The sequence below is a fragment of the Zingiber officinale genome, unplaced genomic scaffold (assembly GCF_018446385.1).
Source record: "Zingiber officinale cultivar Zhangliang unplaced genomic scaffold, Zo_v1.1 ctg30, whole genome shotgun sequence".
Classification (NCBI taxonomy): Eukaryota; Viridiplantae; Streptophyta; class Magnoliopsida; order Zingiberales; family Zingiberaceae; genus Zingiber; species Zingiber officinale.
The window spans coordinates 136,652-163,698 of NW_024589931.1; the positions used below are offsets into that span (position 1 = coordinate 136,652).

The 27,047-nt window shown below is 43.0% G+C and overlaps 1 long non-coding RNA gene across 1 annotated transcript in view; it reads left to right on the forward strand.

Moving 5' to 3' along the window:
- Positions 1-4,369: 4,369 nt before the first annotated feature.
- LOC122037369 overlaps positions 4,370-27,047 on the forward strand; it is a 58,034-nt gene continuing 35,356 nt past the window's right edge. The window contains exon 1 of the long non-coding RNA XR_006127635.1: positions 4,370-4,479. This is a non-coding gene — a long non-coding RNA (uncharacterized LOC122037369). The remainder of the gene's footprint in view (positions 4,480-27,047) is intronic.

Below are 27,047 nucleotides of genomic sequence, written 5' to 3' on the forward strand. Positions count from 1 at the left end.
ACCTGCCGACCAGCAGAGGATCTGACTCAATTTCTCGACTCCCGAATACCCGTGGAGTGAGGAGGATACGATATACTCGTCGAAACCCATTAAGGCCATGAGGATGGCGGAACTTTCCGGGTCATACGTCTTCACGTTCCAGACCAGGTGCGTTCCCACAAACGGCACCAATTTGATCCTGTCGGGAAGCTGAGAAGACGGACCTGCTGGTGTGACGTGTCTGGAAGGTTGACTGCATCCCCATGACCCAGTGGTGAGCTGTCCTTCATGTTGACTGAGTCATCCGAAGTCCTCCGGTCAACAATATATGTATCCAGCGGCCAGGTCGCCCTGGCCTCTGGTACCTCGGTGCTCGAGGCGAATCCCACAGATATATAAGCAGCCAAATACTGATAACAGAATAGTGAAATAAATGCAAGAAAGGTACGGTGACGTACCCTGGCCTCGGGGGGCGCACTCTGATAGATGGATGAGCTGGTCGTGGTGCTGATTGAGTCGTCGCGACCGTGAAGGGTAGATGAGTATGAGCCAGCTTAGGAGCTGACTCAGGCGACTCGGAGCTGGACATGATGTGGATCCACAAGACGGTGCGCGGTCCATCTACAATGGCTCGTAGGCCGGAATACAATATCGGCACGAAGGCCGGAATACCACCGTGGCTCTCAGGCCGGAATACAAGAGCGGTATGAAGGCCGCACCACTATAGCGGCTCGCATGCTAGAATATAGCGGATATGCACAAAGAGGGAGCTCGATCTGTGATACCAACGTGATCTACACATGACGGCAGCCATATTCGCGCTGGAAGAGGTGGCGGCGACCATATTTGGTGGAGAAAGAAAGGGGAGGAGGACCCGTGGCGGCCAAAGGCGGCAGCGACCTCCACATCCGCACTGAAGACAGCAGGACTGGGCGACATCTAGCTGACGTAGTACTGGCGTGGCCGACACTGAGGGAGGAGGGTCTGCGAGGGGTGCTGCCGGTGGAGGGTGTCGCCGGTGTAGGGCGCTGGACGAGGAGGGCGGTCGCCCACGGTGTTTGATGACAGGGAGGTGGCGTGAGGTCGTCGGCGTGTATGAGATAGGCGCTCAGGCCGTCAGAGAGAGTGAGGAAGCAGCCGACGACGAGGCTGGTGGCGTCCGTCGCAGGGGAGAAGATGACGACTCTTGAGAGCAGCAGCGTGCCTTCGGGCGAGAAAGAGAGGGCAACAGCTGGCCAATGACGAAGGAGGTGACGCTGGGGGCAACGCGAGGCTCGTCGGCGCTGGGTGGCCCGCAGTGGCGACGAAGGCGAGAGCTTGAGGGAGGGGCAACATGCACGAGAAGAGGGGGCTGTGGTGGCCGGAAGGAGAGGAGAAGATGCTAAGGCCAGCGGCCGACGTCGGCGCCGGCGAGAAGCTCGAGAGGGAGAAGGAAGACGTCTCTTCCTTTTGATTCCTGTTGGTGGCCTCAAGTCCGAACCCCCCCCCCCCAAAACGCTATGAACAGTGCTCTTTATGAGCACAAAACCCTCAACCAATGAAATGACAAAACTGCCCTCCCTTCCTTCTCTAATTGCTCCTATGGCACAAACTACATCCGCATCAATGATAAATATGCATATCAAACGAGGAAGAGGAAGATCAAAAAAGACTTTGTTAGTAACAATAAAATAAGATAAAATTTATTTAAATATAAATAATGATATAATAGGAGATAGAGCTCAATGACATAAAAAAATTCATACAGCTGACCCCACCTAATGAGAAAATTTTTATTATTATTGTTGTTGTATTGAACACAACAACAATTAACATGCATTATTGGAATAATAAAAGATGCATCACTTTATATTTATATTTTGGTTGGAAGAACAAATAAGCTCATCACTTTATGTCGCCTCGACAATCATCAATCTTAGAGCAAGCACGTTTGTAAGGGTTGACCGGGCTGCCTTCGTGGCAGTTCAAGTAGGAGGGGTCTCGACGAGAGCAAGGTGCTTGATCGCCTCTGCTAATAGGCCCGTAGCCGATGCCTTCAGCTGGATGTGCAGATCAAGAAAGGATGTGCATCAGTGCATGCATGGCGTAAACATTAGCTAACAATATATATACAATCAAATATCTTGAGATAGCTAGACATATTCAATGACAAATGTGTACGTATGTTGCATGCAGTACCAGATATGACCAGCACAAGGGAAGAGGAGAGAAGAAAGGCGACGAAGAGAAGGAGGAGAAAACAGTGCTGCTTGGAAGCCATTTGGATCGCCAAGGTTTTTTTATTTAATTTGTGCCTTGACGTCGATGATGATTGGTCATATTTATAATCTGCAGGTGCGGGAGGAAATCTTTAAACGCAATGAACGCGCCAACAGACAGGCAATTAATTTGGTTCCCAATTTGGATTTTCATTTTTTTGAATTAAATTTTAATAAAAGAACATTAAGCCTGGCTATTTTTTAATAATAAAATATATATATATAATTAATGCACCTATTATATATAACTATACAAATGCAAAATAATATGGCGAATGATTTTTATATGTTCACGAAGGGTTCTAAATTTTATCCTATCTGATGTGATTATAATTGACTACCAAAATAATTTTAAAATTTCCAAAAAATATTTTAAAATATGTATCTCTCTTTTTTATGTTCAGGAAGGATTCCAAATTTTATCCATTTTTTTTCCTCTTAAGTAAATATGTATCTCTCTTTTTTACTAATGTTTTACTCTAAAAAAAAATATCCTTTTTCTCTCTCATTGATAATATTTCTTCCTCATTTCTTTTCCATAAATAATAGGGAATAAGGGTTCCTTATCCCTTAGAGGCAAAATAGCATACTATTTTTTAAAAAAAATCAAATTATTCTTTTTCTATTTTTATTACATAAATAAAAAATGATCATTTTTAATGATCCGCTTCGGTTGACTGTACGTGGACCTCCTATTGGTTGAACTTGCAATCACAAACCGTCAGTGTCGAGCTAGGAAGGGGTTCCCGGCGTTGGCCCTCCGACACTCAAGTCATATCATCGACGGCAAGAAAGCTAAGTAAAGGAGCGGAGCAAGAGAGCAGCGTAACAGTATCTATAGTAGAACTTACTTACCTTCGTCGAAGCTTGAGGCCCTTTATATAGGGCCCCAGGGACGCGCGTGCACACTTCTCGAGATGTGCACGCTTCTCAAAACTTATTCTAAAAAGACGTGTCAGTAAAGTGTCCCTAACACCATACCTCAATGACTTGAGTATATCTCTGAAAAAACAGTGGAAGCTTCTGCCGTACGATCTTCTGTCTGACCATACCGTCCACCACGCCGCCTGTCGGTGGCACTGGTTCTTAGAAGGATATCACCACCTGCTCCTTTTGTCTTTTACCTGACTGAACGAAAGAGCCACTCGGTCGATCCTCACCTATCTGGACGGTTGTCTCTCCTGGGGACTATGCTCCCTAGGGTTGAGCGGGCTGCCCGCTCAACTAACCTTCCACTGTCCCAACTCCCTTGTCATGTCGACCGGGCAGCCATGCATGCATGTCGTTCGCTCGGTTGTGTCTCTGATGTAAGTCTAAGCAGGTCATCCGCTCGGTGTATGCTTTGCCACCAATTTTGTTTTCTGGGTGCCGGAAGCTCGGTGCGCTGCCAAGCTGTGATGATGTTGCATCAGATACCCCTCAGTCCGATCGGGCGAGTGTGCCATTCGATCAGACAATGACTCGAGATCACTGACCGCCTTGACTTTGACCTCCATCGTGTCAATGAGCCTCTACGGGGCGGGCCTCGCCTTACCACCGGATCAGTCAGCACTTTATACTAGAATCGAGTATATTTTCTATTAAATTGAGTACGATTCTTTTTCCAGATATAAACTATACTAGATTTTTTTAAATGGTACTCAATTGGATGGAAAAACTATTAGATTTTCTTTAAATGATGCTGCATTTAGGTATAAATAGTTTAAAACAAATATAATTCCTATTAAATACAGTACTTTAAACTAGAATCGAGTATATTTTCTATTAAATTGAGCATGATTTTTTTCTATTTAATATAATTTTTCTTAAATTTAGCATCATTTAAAGAAAATTTAGTATATTTTCCATCTAATTGAGTACTATTTAAAGAAAATTTAATATATTTTTCATCTAATTGAGATGAAAAAAGAATCGTGCTCAAATTAAGAGAAATTATACTCATATTTAGATTTTTTTTATACTTAAAAATATCAATGTAGGACAGATGTTTTGTATGTGTTAGGCCCAATTCCATCCGACACAGGTGTGTCCATACTGCAAGGCAAAATTGTGGGATATGTTGCAAGCCAAGATGATACCCAGGAGTGCTTGCATCAGGCTGTGCACTTACGATGACAGCATCGAGTGTTTTTTATGTCTCAATGGGCACATGTTAGGTGCATGCACTCTGCTGCCACTATCTGACTCTGAGGAGGCATCAGATATTGACTGATGCTTAAAAATGAGTAAAATTTTGTTTGAGGTTAGTTCTCTTGATCTTTTCTGTTTGATCCCTCCATGGTGATTTTAGCTGAATAAATTAACAAAATCCCTATAACTTGCTGTTTTTCAGTGGTGTGTTTTCGTTGTCTAATCGCTTGAGTAAGCAAGCAGAAGGATACCCCATGGATTTCCTCCCATTTTATCCCGTCACAACAAGTGAAATCATGCTAAAGTTTGTTTGGATGAATCTAATTTGCTATATGTTAATTCAAATTACTGTAATTAGATCAGATATCTGTTTAACTGAGTTGTATTGCTCAAAATGATCATTTGCAAAATCCAACAGCAATTGTAGCTCAATTGCATTTTTTACATTTCTAGAATCGCATGAATCTATTCTAATGAGTTTATAGCAAAATGGCATGTTGGTTGGCATTTGAAGGCTGTTAACCACATGCCATGAAATGGTTGCATGCTCTCTTTCCAGGTCTTTCTGTTCAATCACTGTTTAGCATGACAAAGATCTGCAGTTTTTTTTGTAGAACAGAAAAGAGGATCGATACAAAACTTTTTCTCATATTAGTAGCTGTGTCAACTGATAGCTGTCCTCTTATTCTAGTTCAAGTCTCTCTATTTGTGCACAGAATTTCAGTCGGTGAGAAGGCACAGAAAATTGCTCAAGGGCTGTCTTATAACGCCAGAGAACAAGTAAAAAAGTCACGTCATGAGGAACTAGTTGAGTACTGGTCCGAAGAGTCTTGTATATTTGCTGCTTCAAAATTAAGACCCAAACTGTTGGTGTAATTCTGCCAAGGCAGTTGGTGTAAGTATTTATCGTCTATCCATGAAATTTTAAGTTGCTTTTCTTGCCAGAGCTTTACCTACAGCGGTAAGTTATACGTCTGAACTACCTGAACTCAGAATTTTATGTAAACCAGCCATAGTAAAATAGGATAAATCATCGAACTCAACCCAGTTAACATGCATTATAATAATAGAAGATACATTAATGATAATAATGAAAATAATTTTTAATTAATTTTAATCAATTGATATTTATTATATTTGACACACAATCAATATTAGATCGGTATGAATTAAATAAAAATAATAATATTTTCAAATCTATTGTATTACTATGTTTATAATTATTATGATTATATGCCTTATTTAATCTTTCTATTATTGTGTTGGACAATTTATATAAATAAGCCTACTAATTTTAATAATAAAATTATCAAAAAAATTTATATTATTTCTCTTCTCAACCTACATCACTTTATATTTTGGTTGGAAGAACAAATAAGCTCATCACTTTATATCAGCCGCCTCACAATCTTGAATCTGAGAGCAAGCACGTTTGTAAGGGTTGGCCGGTCTGCTTTCGTGGCAGTTGAAGTAGGAGGTGCTTCGACGAGAGCAAGGTGTTTGATCGCCTCTGCGAAGAGCCCTGTAGCTGATGTCTTCAGCAGGAGTGGCCGAGGTGACAATGAGCAACAGGAGAAAGATGGACAAGGAGAAAAACGAAACAGATGTCTGCTTCGATTTCTCCATATTGTCCCTCTGTCTTTACTTATTTGTTCTTGTTTTGCATTTTACAATGGAGGGTGTTTATATAACATCGATGGGGAAAAACAAACCACACAGAATGTGAGAAAGAGCATTATTTTCGAACAACTTGGAAAAATTTAGATTAAGGATTCGCCGCCTTGATAGTGTGGATGAACCTCTTGAGATTGTGGAATGAAGCCCCTCCTTGGTCAGTATTCCTTTGAGCTTTCTCCTTAAATGACGATGCTCTTGCACTCATCTCCGCATCCCCCAGCAGCACTTCCACCTTGGATTTGAGCTGCTCACGCTTGAATATCCCACTTTCGTCAGGCGTCAAGCTCAGACCCACCTTCCAATGGTCACAAATGTAGCTCTGGTTCAGAAACTGGTCTGCGAAGTATGGCCAGCAAAGGAAGAGCTTCCCATTCCTGACGCCTTCCATGGTGGAGTTCCAGCCACAGTGAGACACAAAGCAACCAACGGAAGGGTGGGCCAGCACCTCCTGCGGCGGCGCCCAAGCCACCATCATCCCTCTATTTCTCACGTGGTCCTTGAAGTCATTCGGACAAGCATCGGCCGAGTCGACGACGAGATTGGGCCGGACCACACACAGGAACGGTCGGCCAGTCGCCTCCAGCCCGAGGGTGAGCTCCTGGAGCTGACTGCAGCCCAAGACGGCGAGGCTAAGGAAAGCCACGTAGACGACAGAACCCGGCGGGTGCTCGTCAAGCCACGACAAGCAGGCTGCATCCTCCGACCAGAAGTAACCCACGGCCCGGCTCGGCCGGAGGCCGGTGGGCAGTGGCCCGATGGGGAGAATCTTTGGGGCGTAGGAGAAGGTCGGTTCTTCGATGGCAAAAGGCGAATACGCTCGTCCCAGTGACCCCGCTAACCCGTCCCAGGGCCAATACGAAAGAGATAAATCACGGACGACTATTAGCTTTTGGAATAGTGACTAGCACATAAGGGAGATATTTACCTTGGCTTTGCCGAGATTCGAACCTCATACCTCATGATGGCAACACCTCATGTGCTAGCCACTAAACTCATCCGAAGGTCGGCTCTTCGAGCTCTTTGAAGGAGTTGCAGATGATGAAATCCACAACGTCAAGGACTCTGATGTTGCTGAGGAAGTAGTTGAAGACTGTTTCTCGGCTTCTTTCGTCTCCGATTAGGTTCCATATCAAGTGGGCAGCGTCGATGAATGGCATTCTGGGACCGAGCCGGAACGTCTCATGTTCTGGGATGCGTGTACCTGTGAAGATTGCTGTTAGTAATTTTGCAAGATCAAAAACTGTCAGGATGTGTTTTTGTTTGTTCTTGATCGATCACCATGTGCATCAAGGGCGCCTATTGAAATCAACTTTGTTATGCTCATGATCGCGGCCAGCATCAGAGCAGACGTCGGCCAGAACGCGGCAGATCTGAGACCCTTCTTCCGGCCAATAACCTCGAGAGTGTTGAATAAGTGTGAATGGAGAAGAGGTGGAAGAGAAGAAGCTCCATTGTGAATGGGACTTTAGTCCTACATTGGAAGTTTCAAGGCAAGTTTGTTGGTTTATATTGATTCACATAAATTGAGGATGTGAACAAATGCATGGCGAGAGGCTTTCTCTCACGCGTGGGTGCGCAGGGGGGTGTGTAAATCCAGGGTCCGGATTTGCACTGAACCAAGTTGACTCGTGTGCGAACGCGACCTGTGCACACGAATGCCGGACCGGTCGGGGCAAAAATTTGCCCAAGTGGAACAACTAACATTTTGCCACGTAGATCTTTTTGCTGCTTGTGTAACGGATGCATTAAAGAAAAATTAATGCAAAATCAAAACGGCTAATTGCGGTGAGTAACGATCATTAATTGATCATTAGTGTTGTCCTTTGTTCTTGAGCTCCTATATAAGAAGGCTGCGACCACAGGCAAAAGGTTACGCGCATAACGCAGCAAGCAGAAGCTCTTCACTTTATTTCCCTCCTCTGTCGCGTAATTCCTGCCCGACAGATGTTAGAGTGTATACTAAAAGCCTAGCTTTTGGTATAAACATTTATCTAGAAATAAGAATCACATTGGTCAAATGTCTACATTTGTGATAAATGTAGTTGTTCAATTAATTTATATTGTAGATAACATGGTGTGTGGTGTCACACACAGAAGATCATGTTATCGATTCCTTATAAATTATAAACAGTAGCTCACGACCAAGATGGAAAGGAACAAACCATTTGAAGGTCGTAGTGTAATTAGGTATTAGTTTATCTTAACTATATAATTACACTAGTACACTTAGAGTGTATTGAGTAGGACCATTAGAGGTCGTTTCTTTTATACTGACTTTATAAAGAAACAAAGACCTCAGTTATTATGGAAGTGTGTGCTCTTAATCCTAATATAATAACAAGCACATATATTTGATATTTATTTCTTTAATTTGTCAATGGGTGAGATTTAGTTCGATGAATCAATAAGCCCGATAAGTTGGGAAATGATATCACTTATAGTGTGTGTTGTTGATTATAGAAGGAAACTGTGTCCTAGAGATACTAGGTTGAGAATGTCCCCAAGAGGAGCTCAAAAGGATTGTCATGTTAAACCCTGCAGGTGGACTTAGTCCGACATGACGATGAAGTTGAGTGGTACTACTCTTGGAGCTAGATATTAATTAAGTGAGTTGTCAGTAACTTACTTAATTAGTGGACATTTGTTATCTTAAACACAGGGAGACTAACACACTCATAATAAGAAGGAGCCCAAAATGTAATTTGGGATTGGAGCGGTAGTTCAATAATAGTTCTTTAGTGGAATGAATTATTATTGATGAAATTAAGTTGTGTGTTCGGGGCGAACACGGGATGCTTAATTTCATCGGGAGACCAAAACCAATTCCTCCTCTCGGTCCCTATCGTAGCCTCTAGTATATAGAGATTTATACCCACCGCATACCCACCTTCTTACCCATCCAATGGGGCCGGCCAAGCTAGCTTGGAACCCAAGCTAGGGCCGGCCAAGACCAAGTGGATGAGCCATGTAGGTGGCCGGCCAAAGCATGGGTCCCAAGCTTAGGTGGCCGGCCATTAGAATATTAAAAAGGATTTTTATTAAAATTATTTCTTATGTGGATATCATGGTTTTAAAAGAGAGTTTAAAAATTAAAAATTTCCTTTTATAGCTTTCTACAAAAGATTAAGAGAAGAGATTAATCTCTTTCCTTATTTGTAGTTTAAAAGGATGATTTTAATTTTTGGTAAAAATTTTCCTTATTTATAAATCATCTACATGTTTAAAAGAGAGTTTAAAATTTGAAATCTTTCCTTATTTGTTGATTAAAGGAGGATTTTAAATTTTAAGAAAACTTTCCTTTTTAACCATGTTCATGATTTAAAAGAAAGTTTAAAAATTAATAATTCTCTTTTATTAGTTTCTACAAAAGATTAAGAAAAAATTTGATATCTTTCCTTATTTGTAGATTAAGAGAGATTTTAATTTTTTAGAGATAACTTTCTTTTTATCCACATGTTTAAAAGAAAGATTTTAATTTATTAAATTTCCTTTTTATTAACCACCATGAAGGGAAAAATTATTTGAGAAATTTTTATAAATTTCCGAAAGCAAATTAGGAAGTTTTAATTCTTGTGTGAATTAAAATTTCCTTGATTAAAGGGATTAAGGTGGTCCATTACAAATAGAAAAAAAATTTATTTTTAATTAAATAAATTTTCCTTTTTAATGGCAAAAGAATTAAGGAAGTTTTTATTAAATTTTCCTTATTTGCCAAGACCAAGGATTATAAAAGAGGGGGTAGAGGAGGCTTCAAGGTGAATGTCTCTATTTATTTTTCTCCCTCTTTTCTTCTTTGGGTGTGGCTGGCCCTTTCTTTTCTTTCCTCTCCTTTGTGTGGCCGAAACTTTCTCATGGTGGAGTTAGCTTTGGTGGCCGGATCTAAGAAGGAGAAGAAGGAGAGAAAAGAAGCTTCTTTTCTAGCATCCCTTGGAGCATGGTGGTGGTGGCCGAACCTCTTCATCCTAGAAGAAGTTTTGATGGCCGGAACTTGCAAGGAAGAAGAAGGTGCTTGGTGGTTCTCATCTCGGAAGATCGTTGCCCACACAACGTCCGAGGTTAGAAGAGGAATACGGTAGAAGATCAAGAGGTCTTTCTAAAAGGTATAACTAGTAATTTTTCTTTCCGCATCATACTAGTTATTTTTGGAAATAATACTAAATACAAGAGGCATACGATTCTAGAGTTTCAAATTTTTTTTCGATATAGTGTTCTTTTGTTTTTCTTTTCCTTGTGATTTGATTGTTCTTTTCGGTTAACCTAAAGTTATTTTAGGAAATTAAATATTAGCTTTCTATAAAAGGTTTTGTCTAGTCGGTGGTGGTTGCTCCCATATCCAAGAAGGTCATGTGCCTCGCCACGTCAGTACTGGGAACCGATTATGGAAATTAATATTTAATGGAATTAATAACTTAAGGTGATTTGGGTCGAACGTGTTAAGTTCCGCAGGAGACCCAAGTCAAAACCTAAAAGAACGAATAGATTAAGTTTTGGATCAAACGTGTTAAGTTCCGTAGGCGATCCAAAATTTAATTTAAAAAAACACATGGTAGCTAGGAAAAGGTTCAGACCTTTGTACAAAATTTTTGTACAGTGGAACCTCTAGGCTTTCCGAGTAAAACGCAGCAAAATTTAATTGATCATTAGTGTTGTCCTTTGTTCTTGAGCTCCTATATAAGAAGGCTGCGACCACAGGCAAAAGGTTACGCGCATAACGCAGCAAGCAGAAGCTCTCCACTTTATTTCCCTCCTCTGTCGCGTAATTCCTGCCCGACAGAGTGTCTGTGATAACATTCGAGTACCACTCAGTTTGCCGTGACCACCAGTGCTTGGTGGAATCCACGGTCGACCGTTGTATCCTAGGAAAAAAACAACCCGAGTAAACCTCGAAGCACAGCCGGAGGTGGGCAAATCTGTTTCAAGGAAACTGCTACTCGCAGGCCTCGGTCAACTCGCCCGGTCGGGATTTTCGCCCTACCTTACTGCTCGGTCGGACTTTCTGCTCTTTAGATCTGGTCTTCCATATTGCAGATCTGGTCTCCTGGTCTGTCAAGACTGCTGACCTGCTCAAACAGACCTGGTCATTCTGCTCTGCAGACCTGGTCCTCCTTTCTGCAGACCTGGTCCTCCTTTCTGCAGACCTGGTCTTCCTTTCTGTAGACCTGCTCAAACAGACCTGGTCATTCTGTTTTACAGACCTGGTCTTCCTTTCTGTAGACCTGCTGCTCTGATCTGCCGCTCTGCAGATCTATTCTGCTGCGCTGCCCTGCCACTCTGGTCTTCCGCACTGTAGTGCTGGTCTACTGCTCTGTCCTGCCGCTCTGGTATGCTGCTCTGCAGATCTGCCTTGGGCTTCTGCACTCTTGACCTGGTCTTCCACTCTGCAGACCTGGTCTTCTGCTCAGATTTGGTTTTCTGCTCTGCAGACCTGCTCGACTGCTCTAGTCTGCCGCTCTGCAGACCTAGTCTTCTGCTCTGCAGACTTGGTCTTCTGCTCTGGTCTGCTGCTCTGCAGACCAGCTCTTCCGCTCTGCAGACTTAGTCTTTCGCTCTGGTCTGCCGCTCTGCAGACTTGCCCTGTCGTTCAACTCTGCTGCGTTACGGAAACCATCCCCTGCTAGCAGCCTGAGATTATTTGCTCAGGTCATTTCGACTGTAAGTTGAATTTAAATTCCGTGTAAATTTTAAATTTAACTAAGTTCCCTAAAATCTCCGGCAACAGATTGTTTGTATCCAACAATCTTGAAATAGATTTTGACTATGTTGAGATGGCCACAGAACGAACTGTTGAGGTGCAACAGACTTAACACGTGCAGGCTCCCTCCGCCCCGATTGGAACTGTGCCAATCAACCACGGGGAAAAGCCAGAGAAGTTCAGTGGACTGAACTTCAAGAGGTGGTATCAGAAGATGCTCTTCTACCTGACCAAGCTCAACCTGGCTCGGTTCTTAACCGAGGACCCTCCCAAGCGAGCTGAGGATGCTGATGCGCAGACCATCAGTACAGTGGAGGCATGGACTCATTCTGAGTTCCTTTGCCGAAACTACATCCTCAACTGCCTTGTCAACTCGCTGTACGCAGTGTATAGCATGAAGAGAACGGCTAAGGAGCTGTGGGAATCCCTGGACAAGAAATACAAGACGTAGGATGCAGGGGCAAAGAAGTTCATCGTGGGTCGATTCCTGGACTACAAGATGATTGACTCCAAGACAGTGATCAGCCAAGTCCAGGAGTTTCAGGTGATCTTGCACGAGATCCACTCAGAAGGGATGGTTCTGAGTGAAACCTTCCAGGTGGTTGCTATCATTGAGAAGCTGCCTCCCGCCTAGAAGGCCTTCAAGAACTACCTAAAGCACAAGCGGAAGGAGATAAATGTGGAGGAACTCATTGTTCGACTTCGCATCGAAGAAGACAACAAGAGTTCAGAGAGAAAGTTGTTCTCTCCGGATACTGTGAAAGCCAATGTGGTCGAGCACGGCCAAAGTTCGAAACGGAAGAACCCCAAATCATTGTTAAGCAAGCATGACTTTCTCATTGTCTTTGAGTCGGACAGAGTTGTACTGTCCAAGAATGGAGTGTTTGTAAGAAGGGGCTATGTATCTGATGGATTGTTTAAGCTCAATGTAATGGCAATTAGGTCTAAGATAAATAAAACTGAAAGCTCTTCCACTTATATGCTTGAGTCTTCGTGTTTGTGGCATGGTAGACTAGGACATGTTAACTACAATGTATTGCGTAGATTAATAAATATGCAATGCATACCTACATTCCACCTTGACCCAAAACACAAGTGTGAGATTTGTGTTGAAGTGAAAATGATAAGATCATCCTTTCAACATATTGGAAGAAGTAACGAACCACTTGACCTAATCCACACTGACGTGTGCGACCTTAAAGGTACACCAACACGTGGTGGGAATAAATACTTCATCACTTTTGTAGATGATAACACAAGATACTGTTATGTGTATCTTCTCAAAAGTAAAGATGAATCTATAGAGAAATTCGCTCTCTATAAGAATGATGTTGAAAACAGTTTAATAGAAAGATTAAGGTAGTTCGAAGTGACCGAGGCGGTGAATATGTGTCACCATTCGCTGAGTTGTGTGCTGAACATGGGATCAGACATGAAACAACATCTCCTTATACTCCTCAACAAAATGGAGTTGCTGAGCGAAAGAACCAAACTCTTAAGGAGATGATGAATGCTCTTCTATTGAGCTCTTGATTGCCAGAGTCCATGTGGGGGGAAGCTGTGTTAACAGCTAATTACCTTTTAAATAAGGTGCCCCGAAAGAAAATAGATAAGAACCCTCATGAGTTATGGAATGGAAGACAACCGTCCTACAAATATTTATGAATGTGGGGGTGTCTTGCCAAAGTGTTGGTGTCTGATCCGAAAAGGGTTAAGATAAGACCAAAGACTGTTGATTGTATATTTATTGGATATGCACATAACAGCAGTGCTTATCGATTTTGTGTGTATGAGTCACACATACCGGAGATACATAATAACTCGATAATCGAATCGAGAAATGCCTCATTCTTCGAGCATGTGTTTCCATATAAGACCCGAGAGGATGCTAGCTCCTCAAAACGGGTAAATGAAATACAAGGCGAAGAAGAAGATGATGATGATGAACCAGTTGAGGTTGAGCTTAGATGGAGTAAAAGAGCTCGGGTAGAAAAATTCTACAGATCAGATTTTATCACTTTCATGCTGGAAAGTGAGCCACGAAGTTACTCAGAAGCAGTAAGCTCGTCTGATGGGCCTCATTGGAGAGAGGCAATTGTATCTGAGATAGAATCTATCTTGCAAAATCACACTTGGGAACTCGTGGATCTTCCTCCAGGAAGTAAACCACTAGGTTGCAAGTGGATTTTTAAAAGGAAAATGAAGTCAGATGGCACAATCGATAAATACAAGGCCAGATTGGTAATCAAAGGATACCGACAACGAGAAGGCCTTGATTATTTTGATACATACTCTCCGGTGTCGAGAATAACTTCCATTAGAGCATTGTTGGCTATTGTCACTCTATGGAATCTCGAAATACATCAAATGGATGTAAAAATAACCTTTCTAAATGGGGATTTAGAAGAGGAAATCTACAAGGACCAACCTGAGGGGTTTTTTGTGTCAGAACAGGAAAACAAGGTCTGTAGATTGGTGAAGTCATTATATGGCTTGAAACAAGCACCAAAGCGGTGACATGAGAAATTTGATAATGCTATGAAGGAATGTGGATTCAAGATCAATGAATGTGATAAATGTGTTTACATGAGAGCTATAGAGAGTGACTATGTCATCTTGTGCCTCTATGTAGATGACATACTTATCATTGGGAGTAATGATAAAATAATCAAATCCACTAAAGACATGTTGAACTCAAGATTTGACATGAAAGACATGAGCCTAGCTGATGTGATTCTAGGAATCAAAATTCTTAGAACAACAGAAGGACTTGTTCTTAGTTAGTCCCATTACGTGGACAAGATTCTTGAGAAATTCACCAAGGTACTGCGTTGGCACGAACGTCGATAGATACAAGTCAACATCTATCAAAAAATCGAGGTGAAAGTATCTCTCAGATAGAGTACTCTCGAGTAATTGGAAGTCTGATGTACTTGATGAGTTGTACACGACCAGACTTGGCCTACGCAGTAAGCATACTGAGTAGATACACGAGTACTCCCAGTGTTGAGCACTAGAAAGGGATAACAAGAGTATTGAGGTACTTAAGGTATACTCGTGAATATGGACTGCACTATACCATATATCCTGCTGTGATCGAAAGATACAACGATGCAAGTTGAATATCTGATATAAAAGACTCTAAGTCTACGAGTGGATATGTCTTCACTCTAGCTGGTGCAGCTATTTCCTAGAAATCTTCTAAGCAAACCGTAAAAACCAGATCCATGATGGAATCTGAGTTTGTAGCTCTTGACAAATGTGGTGAAGAGGCTGAATGACTACGACAATTCTTAAAAGATATTTCACGATGGTCGAAACCTGTACCGGCGATTTTCATACATTGCGATAGTCAATCAGCAATCAGTCAAGCATAGAGTCATCTGTATAATGGTAAGTCTAGACATATACGTCGTAGACATAATACCATGAGACAACTACTCTCAACTGGAGTTATAACTGTTGACTATGTGAAGTCAAAGGATAACCTAGCAGATCCGCTAACCAAGGGGTTAAATCGAGAGTTAGTTGCAAGCTCATCAAGAGGAATGTGTTTGATGCCATTGTCAATGATCAGTGCAGAGGACACCCAACCTATGCTGACTGGAGATCCCAAGAACTAGGTTCAAAGGGACAACTAATCTGCACTAACTAGACACATTGTGGGGGATAGCCCAATGAAACAGTGACTAGAGCAGGATAAGCCGATGGACTTTTAATAATAAAAAAGAGTAGATGGTAACTCTTGAGGGATCACCTATGTGAGAAAGAAGTGGGGCCACTTCAAAGAGAATTGGAGGCACAATTCTTAGAGCTTCTCACAGAACCAGGTGTGTTCATGACCAAGAACGAACACACTCATGAGAACTGAGTTGTATCAGGGAGAGTCTTGGGTGAGATTTGTCACTGCTTACACAGACGACAGTATAGTTCAAGGACATCGTGTCTACTATCAGCCAGTAAGCAACCAGATCTTCACAATGGAAGGTTCAAAGGGTAAAACCTACTTATCATATACTTTACTCAACTGTTGAATGCTATCACATACCCTATCTCCATTCATGTGGGGGATTGTTGAATAAGTGTGAATGGAGAAGAGGTGGAAGAGAAGAAGCTCCATTGTGAATGGGACTTTAGTCCCACATTGGAAGTTTCAAGGCAAGTTTGTTGGTTTATATTGATTCACATACATTGAGGATGTGAACAAATGCATGGGGAGAGGCTCTCTCTCACGTTTGGATGCGCAGGCGGGTGCAAATACAGGGCCCGGATTTGTACTGAACCAAGTTGACTCGTGTGCGAGCGCGACCTGCGCACACGAATGCCGAACCGGTCGGGGCAAAAATTTACCCAAGTGGAACAACTAAAATTTTGTCACGTAGATCTTTTTGCTGCTTGTGTAACAGATGCATTAAATAAAAATTAATGCAGAATCAAAACGGCCAATTGCGATGAGTAATGATCATTAATTGATCATTAGTGTTGTCCTTTGGTCTTGAGCTCCTATATAAGGAGGCTGCGACCAAAAGGTTACGCGCATAACGTAGCAAGCAGAAGCTCTCCACTTTATTTCCCTCCTCTGTCGCGCAATTCCTGCTCGGCAGAGTGCCCGTGATAGCATTCGGGTACCACTCAGTTTGCCATGACCACCAATGCTTGGTGGAATCCACGGTCGACCGTTGTATCTTGGGAAACATACGACCCGAGTAAACCTCGAAGCATAGCCGGAGGTGGGCAAATCTATTTCAAGGAAACTGCTACTCGCAGGCCTCGGTCAGCTCGCCCGGTTAGGATTTTCGCCCTACCTTACTGCCCGGTCAGACTTTCTGCTCTGTAGATTTGGTCTTCCATACTACAGATCTGGTCCCTTGGTCTGTCAAGACTGCTTACCTGCTCAAACAGACCTAGTCATTCTGCTCTGCAGACCTGGTCCTCCTTTCTGCAGACCTGGTCTTCCTTTCTGCAGACCTGCTGCTCTGATCTGCCGCTCTGTAGCGCTGGTCTTCTGCTCTGTCCTGCCGCTCTGCAAACCTGCCATACCGCTCTGGTCTGCTGCTCTGCAGATCTGCCCTGGTCTTCCGCTCTGCAGACCTAGTCTTCCGCTCAAATATGGTTTTCCGCTCTGCAGACCTGCTCGACTGCTCTAGTCTGCCGCTCTGCATACCTGGTCTTCTGCTATGTAGACTTGGTCTTCTGCTCTACAGACTTGGTCTTCTACTCTGGTCTGCCGCTCTACAGACCTGCTCTTCCACTTTGCAGACTTAGTCTTCCGCTCTGGTCTACCGCTCTGCACACCTGCCCTGTCGCTCAGCTCTACTCCGTTACGGAAACCAGCCCCTGCTGGCAGCCTGAGATTATATGCTCAGGTCATTTCGACTGTAAGTTGGATTTAAATTTTGTGTAAATTTTAAATTCAACTAAGTTCTCTAAAATCTCCGGCAACATATTATTTGTATATAACCAAGGGGTTAAATCGAGAGTTAGTTGCAAGCTCATCAAGAGGAATGAACTTGATTGAAGAAGTAGTGAAACAAGCGAGGAGACTAGGAGATATTGCACACTTCGAATAGGACAACAAATCCACACATGGTTCTCAATGAGTTGGGAGATAGCTGACCTAGAGGAATTCTAAAGTAGCGGCTCACTGCGGAAAAAAGGGGATGGACGGGGAAGTGGAGACCGACAATAAATTGCTCCTTAAAGAAAGTAACATGCCCCTCGGGAGGGGTAGAAGCTCGTGTTGGATCGTGATCGTTCGATAGAGGGGGGTGAATATCGATTATAAAAATTTCGATAAGAGTAAGCAGCGAAAAAATAAAACAATGCTAACACAGAACCGATTTTACTTAGTTCAGAGCCTGTGTTGACTCCTACTCCAAAGCCCGTACTCGTTGAGTACTTTCGTTGGGTAATCACTATCAATTCGAAAGATGGAATTACAAATTTAGTACAAGAATTGATAGAAAAGAAAATACTAACAAAATGAAAAGAATTAAATTGAAGAGAGCGCTTTGTCGGAGTGGCCTCGCGGTGTTGCAGAAGCACAATAGAGCAGTCTGGGAGATTTTTGTTGTTGTTTTGCGCTTCACCTTTGACCCTCCTTATATAGGAGGCTCGGGCCGCCCCGGATCCCTTCCGGGAGCCCTGGTGTGACGTGGCAGGCCCAACCAGCGAGCTCCACGTGTCGACACCGCGATCAGGATAGAATTTACTTCCAAGTGCCTGGACCACCTTTCTCCAGAGAACATCTTCTCCTGCAAAACAAGGTTAGTCCGAGGCAAATAGATGATGTATATCCTGCAAAACAAAGTGTTAGCACAATTTATAAGTTCAACATGAAGAGTATGACTTAGATTCCGTCTTTCCGAGATCGAAATCTAGTCACGATCTCGACTTAGATATCCGAAATGGATCTAAGTCGGATCGACGCCTAATGTTCCCTTCCCTGGAACGCATCCTCACAGTCACTCCCTTCCAGTGACTTACCTTTACTCACCTGTCAGACATCCGGTCAGCCCTCTGACCCATCTGGAATTCTCACCAGCTATCCGGTCAGCCCGTCGACCTAGCTGGACTTCGTGCCAAGCGTCCGGTCAGCCCGTCGACCCGCTTGGACTTCATGCCAAATGTCCAGTCAACCCGTCAACCCATTTGGACTTCGTGCCAAGCGTCCGGTCAGCCCGTCGACCCACTTGGACTTCGTGCCAGACATCCGATCAGCCCGTCGACCTGTCTGGACTTTGTCTGCACTCTCGGTCAGAGTGTTAGATAACGACAAATCTAACTTAACCCAATTTGTCATTAATCAAAACCTGAGTTAGACTGTTAGTGCTAACCGCACCAATAGCTCGATGGATCGCGGAGGGTATGATGATGTACATCTCCTCAGAAACCTCATAATTATAACGAAGTTCATCTAGATCCACTCCATAGAAAGTAGAAACTCCAGGAGCATAGACAGGTGCAGGGGAAGCCATGTGGAAGATCAAAGTAGGAAGCGGGCAGCTAGTCACAGCAAGCGGAGGGAGCCAAGAGAAAGAGGAGGTGACAAAAGTTCAGAAGAAGGGAGAAGGAGATATATTTATAGATGCCACCCCTATGGGTATTATTATCATCAAGCATCTGACGATTCGTAGCACAGATAACTCAAGTCATCAAGGCAAAGGAGTCGTTGGATCATCATAAAAAGAGGAGCCATGGAGAAAGTGTTAGAAAAAGTAGCGGTGAGAAGTACGAGGGTAATAAAAAGATGTGGTAGCCTCAGGAAGGGACGCAGCTACAGTTATTGCTCTCTTGGGCCTTATAACAATAAATATACTTGGAAGAGTAGGCTATCAAAAATCCAGATCGGTAATACTGATCAGGATATAAGGGATGTTTAAACAGGATCCCGACCAAGGGACAGGCAAACCATGCTCACAACTTTTGATAACTGAGTGGTATTAAGGTGGGGAACGCTTAAGGAAGGGACATACACCTAATAGATCTTGTAAGCAAGTCGGAGGGGACACCAATACAAAATATCCATTAACGGGAAAATGTTCAAAATAAGGTGCTTACACCCGAGCCTAGTTCATTGCAAAGTTATAGAAGTAAATATAAAGTCATTGTCGTCGTCGTCAAAGGAAGGAAAAGCTTCAGCGAGGAGCTCTTCAACAAGGCGGGTCCTATTCAGAATGTTGTCTGGAGGAGCAGATCGGAGGAGGCCCTACTCAAACAGTTGGCGTGCCGCGCCCACTCCGCCATAACATAGCATCGTGTCAATCAAATTGTCTACCTTCTTTCCAAAAGTGGTGGACTTGACATAGGCAATTCGGTACGCCTTTAAGCGGCCAGTCTCCCCCGCCCGGTAGTCAGCTAGCTCTCCTTTAATCTTAGCTCCATCAGCCCGCACCGGTTTTATTTCCTATGCAGCTTTAGAAGCCTCCTCCTTAGCCTTGAGGAGATCTGATTGCAGGGACTTGATAGTGTCCTTCCCAGCCTCCCATTGGCTTTTGAGGGCCGCTTCTCGGTCGCCGCTGGTGGCTAAGTTCGCCTTGGTGGTTTCCAGGTCTTTTTCCACGGTGACATAAGACTCTTGAAGGGTCTTCAATTACTCAGAAAGAGTAGCCACTTCTAGTTCTTTCTCCTCCAGATCGGCCAGGATCTGGATGCAATGTTGCCCCTCTGATTTCAGTTGGGATTTACTGGTTTTTAGGGGCTTTTCCAGGGTCTTTATTTTTTCGGTAGAGGCATGGGCTATGTTCTGAGCTGATTGAGTGGACTCCCCGACCACATGAAGGTTGGATTGCACATAATCGCCAAGAGTGGCGAGATCAAGCATGCTCCGCTGGATTATGGGTAGCTTCAGCTACTGTATACGAGCCTTCAAGGACTCGTTCTCTCGTTGCAAACCAACCACGACCTGGGAAAGAATTAAACCCGCAGAGCAGGCTTGTACAGAATAAAGATGAGTTAAGAACAACACCAGATCTCCAAAAGAGAAAGAGAAGGACTCACCGATAATATGTGTTGTGAAAACAGGTCTTCCCCCTCCAGCAACGAGCCCTCCCAAAATTGCTCGTTGGCTGTCTGCTAGGAGTGGCTAAGGCCCCATGCAGCTGAACTTGGCCACAAAGAGAGGAGGGACTGCCCACATGTACAGGGTCCAGTGTGGCTATGGAAGGTAAGTGAAAAGAAGAAGAAAAGGTGTATCTAGTTTTGGACTGCTCCTTGGTACGAGAAAGAGCTGGCTCTGAAATAGTCGTGGGAATGGGGACCGAAGGGGTCGAGGAACCCCCGGGTTGATCTCCCGCCAAGTATCTAGCCTACCCGGGAGTCGTAGCTAGTGTTGGAGTAGAAGCTGCGACTGCTTGCCCGGGAGTCACAACTTGGGTTGGAGGAGAGGCTACGATTTCTAGATAGGGGAAGGGAGACATCCGAGAAGGAGTCTTTGCCTTGGCCTTGGAGGTCCTGGAAGAAGTTCGTCCAGAGGGAGGAAGAGAGGGAGATGATTGGATGGAGGAAGTAACCCTTTTCCTCTTGCGTTGAAAACGCCGGCGCTTATCTGGGGGAGGAGAAGGGGCCCGTTCTTCCTCGGGTGGCTCCACGGGGACAAAACCTGCTTCAGAGGGCTCAAGTTCCGCAGGGAGTGAGATCGAGGTCCCTGCTAGTTCACTTATGGGGGCCATAGAGGAGGCTGCTAAAACCTTAGTTATTTCCTCTCCTAGGTTCTTCAAAATGCTGTCGGGCATCTTGGATGAGTCGAATGAGAAAGCGCGAAACATAGCGACCTCTGCAAAATAGGAGGAAAATACCTCAGTTAGCGAATATTGGGAGAAGAAGCTGTGTGGTTTTACCAAAAGGAGCTCCTATAGCCGCAGGGACCGGGCTATGCCCAAAGATATGTAAAAAACCCTCTCGCATAATCACAAACAGGTGGAGTTGCACTCCACCAAGTTTCTCTGAAGCTGTATAGCAGTCGGGTTGATGTTGGTGTTCTTGCAGTTCAGAGGTAGAGGGACGGGTATAATGCATGTGGTCGGCCACGATACTGACTCAGGCAGCCGAATGAAGAAAAAGCGAAACTTCCAACCTTTGTTGGAAGAAGGCATATCCTTAAAAAACATATACCCGACCTGGGATTATACCATAAATACACCTGGCTCCGATCGCTTGAGGGACTAAAAGTGGAGAAATAGTTGGGGGGTCAATGAAATTCGATACAAGCGGCATAAAATCATCATTCCGCACATGACGCGGAAGGCATTGGGAGCAAACTGAGAAAGTGGGATGGCAAGGTGCTGACTCAGAGAGGTGAAAAAGGGATGAATGGGAAAGCGAAGGCCTCCGAGGAGTTGGTCTTTGAAAAAAGTTATAAATCCTTGGGGAGGAGAGGACGGATGCTCATTCGGTCTTGGAGGCCGGAGTTGGTAATCGTCAGTATGGCGCAGATTGGCATGAATCGATGATAGGTCGTTGTTATCCAAGTCAGAAATAAAATACGAGTACCAGGGTATCTCCCTCTCCTCAACCATGAGAAAAGGTGGAAATGAGGAAGAAGAAGAGGAGAGTACTTACAAAGGACAAATACAAAAAGGAATGCTTAGCAGGCGAAAGCAAGAGGAAGTCGGAAGAGCAAAGGCAAGTGAAGCAGGAAGAAGGCGAAAGGTCGAAGGCAGTTGAAGCAAGGATAAGGCGACGACGGATAACCATTAGGGTTTTTAAGCAAATCCCTTAGGAAGCATCGAAGGGGGGAAGGTATGATAACTCGAGCCGTCAGATCAGAAGGCGAAAGGCATCTAGGGTCGCGTGCAGAAAAGCGCATATCAATCACCATAATAGGAAAGGTTGGTAGGGCACGTGTCACGCTCCGGTGAAAGGTATTAATGATGGATGTGACAAGGAAATCATGGAAGGAGATCTATGTACGGCAACTCTTCAACACAGGAAGACCATACGTCAGGCGACGATACGACCATGTGGTTACCTTGGGAAAGGAAAAGAAAGACCATGCGTCAGGCACCCGGATGGTAATGCAGTTACCTCGGGAAATGGGGAGGAAGACGAAAGGAAGCATCGACTTGAATTTGGCGCCCTCATTTTATTTTTCTACCTCGAAAGCAGAGTAAGATATAAAGATGGCTTATTTAATTAAAGCTTACGTAAGGTATTTTGAGATTGCAGGGAACATCACCAATTACGCACAATTGGCTCGACCTCTAGGTGCAACACTAAAGCAGGAGTTCCTAGACTAATTCCGGGGCCAACCTTCAGACGTCAATTGGATCTCCAGACCAGGTCCGAGGAGTTTCTGAATGACCTCTCGATCGGGTCCCAAACTCTCATCCAGTGGGAGTTATAAATGAGCCTGCACTCACGCCCAATGACCTCTCTGTCGAATCCCAGACTCTCGCCCTATTGCGATTTATAAGTGAGTCTGCTCTCACACCTAACGACCTCTCGGTCGGGTCCCAGACTCTTGCTCCAATGTGAGTTATAAGTGAGCCCGCTCTCACACCCAACGACCTCTCGGTCGGGTCTCAGTCTCTCGCCCCAATGCGAATTATAAGTGAGCATGCTCTCACGCCTCCAGACTCTCGTCCCAGTGTGAGTTACAAGTGAGCATGCTCTCACACCTCTAGACTCTCGCCTCAGTGCGAGTTATATGTGAGCCTGTTCTCACGCCCAATGACCTCTCAGTCAGGTCCCAGACTCTCACCCCAATGTGAGTTATAAGTGGGTCTGTTCTCACACCCAAGGACCTCTCGGTCGGGTCCCAGACTCTCGCTCTAGTGCGAGTTATAAGTGAGCCTGCTTCACATCAAACGGCCTCTCGATCGGGTCCCAGACTCTCGCCCCAGTACAAGTTATAAGTGAGCATGCTCTCACGCCTCCAGACTCTCGCCCTAGTGCGAGTTATAAGTGAGCATGCTCTCATGCCTCCAGACTCTCGCCTCAGTGCGAGTAATAAGTGAGCCTACTCTCATGCCCAACGACCTCTCGGTCGGGTTCCAAACTCTCGCTCTAGTGCGAGTTATAAGTGAGTCCGTTCTCACGCCCAACAACCTCTAGATCGGATCCCAGATTCTCGCCCCAGTGTGAGTTATAATTGAGCACGCTCTCACGCCCAACGACCTCTTGGTAGGGTCCCAGACTCTCGCCCTGTTAGAGTGTATACTAAAAGCCTAGCTTTTGGTATAAACATTTATCTAGAAATAAGAATCACATTGGTCAAATGTCTACATTTGTGATAAATGTAGTTGTTCAATTAATTTATATTGTAGATAACATGGTGTGTGGTGTCACACACAGAGGATCATGTTATCAGTACCTTATAAATTATAAACAGTAGCTCACGACCAAAATGGAAAGGAACAAACCATTAGAAGGTCGTAGTGTAATTAGGTATCAGTTTATCTTGACTGTATAATTACACTAGTACACTTAGAGTGTATTGAGTAGGACCATTTGAGGTCGTTTCTTTTATACTGATTTTATAAAGAAACAAAGACCTCGGTTATTATGGAAGTGTGTGCTCTTAATCCTGATATAATAACAAGCACATATATTTGATATTTATTTCTTTAATTTATCAATGGGTGAGATTTAGTTCGATGAATCAATAAGCCCGATAAGTTGGGAAATGATATCACTTATAGTGTGTGTTGTTGATTATAGAAGGAAACTGTGTCCTAGAGATACTAGGTTGAGAATGTCCCCAAGAGGAGCTCATAAGGATTGTCATGTTAAACCCTGCAGGTGGACTTAGTCCGACATGACGATGAAGTTGAGTGGTACTACTCTTGGAGCTAGATATTAATTAAGTGAGTTGTCAGTAACTTACTTAATTAGTGGACATTTGTTATCTTAAACACAGGGAGACTAACACACTCATAATAAGAAGGAGCCCAAAAATGTAATTTGGGATTGGTGCGGTAGTTCAATAATAATTCTCTAGTGGAATGAATTATTATTGATAAAATTAAGTTGTGTGTTCGGGGCGAACACGGATGCTTAATTTTATCGGAGACCAAAACCAATTCCTCCTCTCGGTCCCTATCGTACCCTCTTATTTATAGAGTTCTATACCCACCTATACCCACCTTCTATACCCACGAATAGCCGGCCAAGCAAGCTTGGGAACCAAGCTAGGCCGGCCTATTGGTGGCGGACCCTAGCTTGAACCCAAGCTAGTGGGGGCCAAATTAAATTAAAAAGGGATTTTAATTTTAATTTTTATTATGTGGAAGAAATAATTTATTAAAGAGAATTAAAATTAAAATATCTCTCTTGTAAAAGATCTACAAAAGATTAAAGAAAGAGATTAAATCTCTTTCCTTATTTGTAGATTGGTGAGATATTTTATTTTCTCTTTAAAATTATCCACATGTTGATAAAATTAAAATTATAGAAATTTCCTTTTATCAACCATGAAGAGATTTTAAAGAGAAATTTTATTTTTAAAATTTTTGGAAATAAATTAGGAAGTTTTAATTTGTTGATTAAAACTTGTCTAATTTATTTCCTCTTGATGTGGCCGGCCATTAGAGATTAATTGAGGAAATATTATTTTATTTTTCTCAATTAAATCATGTCAAGGGAATTAAGGAAATTTTATTGTAATTAAATTTCCTAATTTGCCTAGGCCAAGGAATATAAAAGAAGGGGTGAGGGTGCCTTCACAAGGAACAACCTCTATTATTCTCCCTCTCCTATTCTTTGGTGTGGCCGGCCAACATCTTCTCCTTTTCTTCTTCTTTGTGGTGGCCGAAATTCTCTATTGCTTGGAGCTCTTGTGGAGGCCGGATACTACTTGGAGAAGAAGAAGAAGAAGAAGGAGAGAAAGCTTGCATCTCTTGGAGCTTGGTTGGTGTTTTTCTTCTTCCTTGGTGAAGCTTTATTTTTTTGTGGTCGAACCTAGCTAGGAGGAGAAGAAGGTGCTTGGTGGTTCTCATCTCGGAAGATCGTTGCCCACACAACGTCCGAGGTTAGAAGAGGAATACGGTAGAAGATCAAGAGGTTTTTCTAAAAGGTATAACTAGTAATTTTTGTTTCCGCATCATACTAGTTATTTTTGGAAATAATACTAAATACAAGAGGCATACGATTCTAGAGTTTCGAATTTGTTTTCGATATAGTGTTCTTTTGTTTTTCTTTCCCTTGTGATTTGATTGTTCTTTTCGGTTAACCTAAAGTTATTTTAGGAAATTAAATGTTAGCTTTCCATAAAAGGTTTTGTCAAGTCGGTGGTGGTTGCTCCCATATCCAAGAAGGTCGTGTGCCTCGCCACGTCAGTACTGGGAACCAATTATGGAAATTAATATTTAATAGAATTAATAACTTAAGGTGATTTGGGTCGAACGTGTTAAGTTCCGCAGGAGACCCAAGTCAAAACCTAAAAGAACGAATAGATTAAGTTTTGGATCAAACGTGTTAAGTTCAGCGATCCAAAATTTAATTTAAAAGAACACATGGTAGCTAGGAAAAGGTTCAGACCTTTGTACAAAATTTTTGTGGAACCTCTAGGCTTTCCGAGTAGCAACCAACAATTGGTATCAGAGCTAGGGTTTTGCCTCTGTGTATTTGGTATTAGTTTAATTATGCACATGTCATACATAATTTAGGCAGGATAATAGTAGGATGTGCTAACTTTGTGGATGCAGGATCCAACTATTATGACTTATAGTTTTATGTGTGTGATTGGACCCTTGGACATGTCAAGGGCATTTATATGTGTGTGCATGATTGTATTATAAAATACAACAGGAGTTGTATTTAGTTTTATTAGGATTTTATTTTTGATCTAGATACATGTACATTCCTTTTATGGAATATAGGATCAAAATTGTAAAATTCTATTTATGTCGCGGATCGAATCTTGCAAAGCGTGGAACCTTCTAAGGACCAGAGGCGCAGCGGAGCAAGATGGATGCGACAGCTAGACCCGGTGGCGGTGGCCAAATATGGCAGCAGCTTGGGATGACAACACACGGAGGACAACTAGAGATAAAAGCCATATTAGTTGAAAATTAGATTTTCTATTTGTTGCTTTTATATTGTGCTGTGTGTGCATGTTAGTTTACAAGTTTAGTAGGCTAGCATAGTTAAAATTCCTCATTAATAAATAACTAAGTGGGAGAGGGATTTTTAAGTAAATCCCATGGTCTCCATTACTGGTTTGTAAGTGATGCAAACAAGCTTACGCGTTGGCTCTGAGTGCCTTCCTCCATAACGGATGAGCTAGTTTGCAGATCACTAGAACAGACTTCCATTTTTGGATGACTATAGGAAGTTAATTAAGAGCGTGTGATCTTCCCCAACGGAAGGGGCATAATCTTATTAATGGACTTAGTGTCAAGTAATGGTATACACTTAGACACATCTAATAGTATCCTCCCCATCGAGTCATTATTATTTGTGTGACCAAATGAAACCAACTATTAATTTGTCATAAAACTAGGTTGACAAGATAATAAAATTAAAGGATTAAAACCCCTCTTACAAATGATTGATTTTGTATACGTCCACACTAACGTGGCATACAAAATTAACGGTGTTTGAGATAATTTTATTTGTCATAAAGTTACGTTGACAAGATAGTTAATGGGTAAAACCCTCCTCTTACAAATGTTGATTTTGTATACGTCCACACTAACGTGACATGCAAAATTCACGGTGTTTTGAGGTGTTGGTAGATTTAAATAGTATTGTTAGAGGAATCAATATTATTTTAAATTTAGAAGTCTTGACCAAATATTTGATTAAAGATAGACCAACTATTAATTTTATTCGTCATAAAGTAAGGTTGACGAGATAATAAAATTAAATGA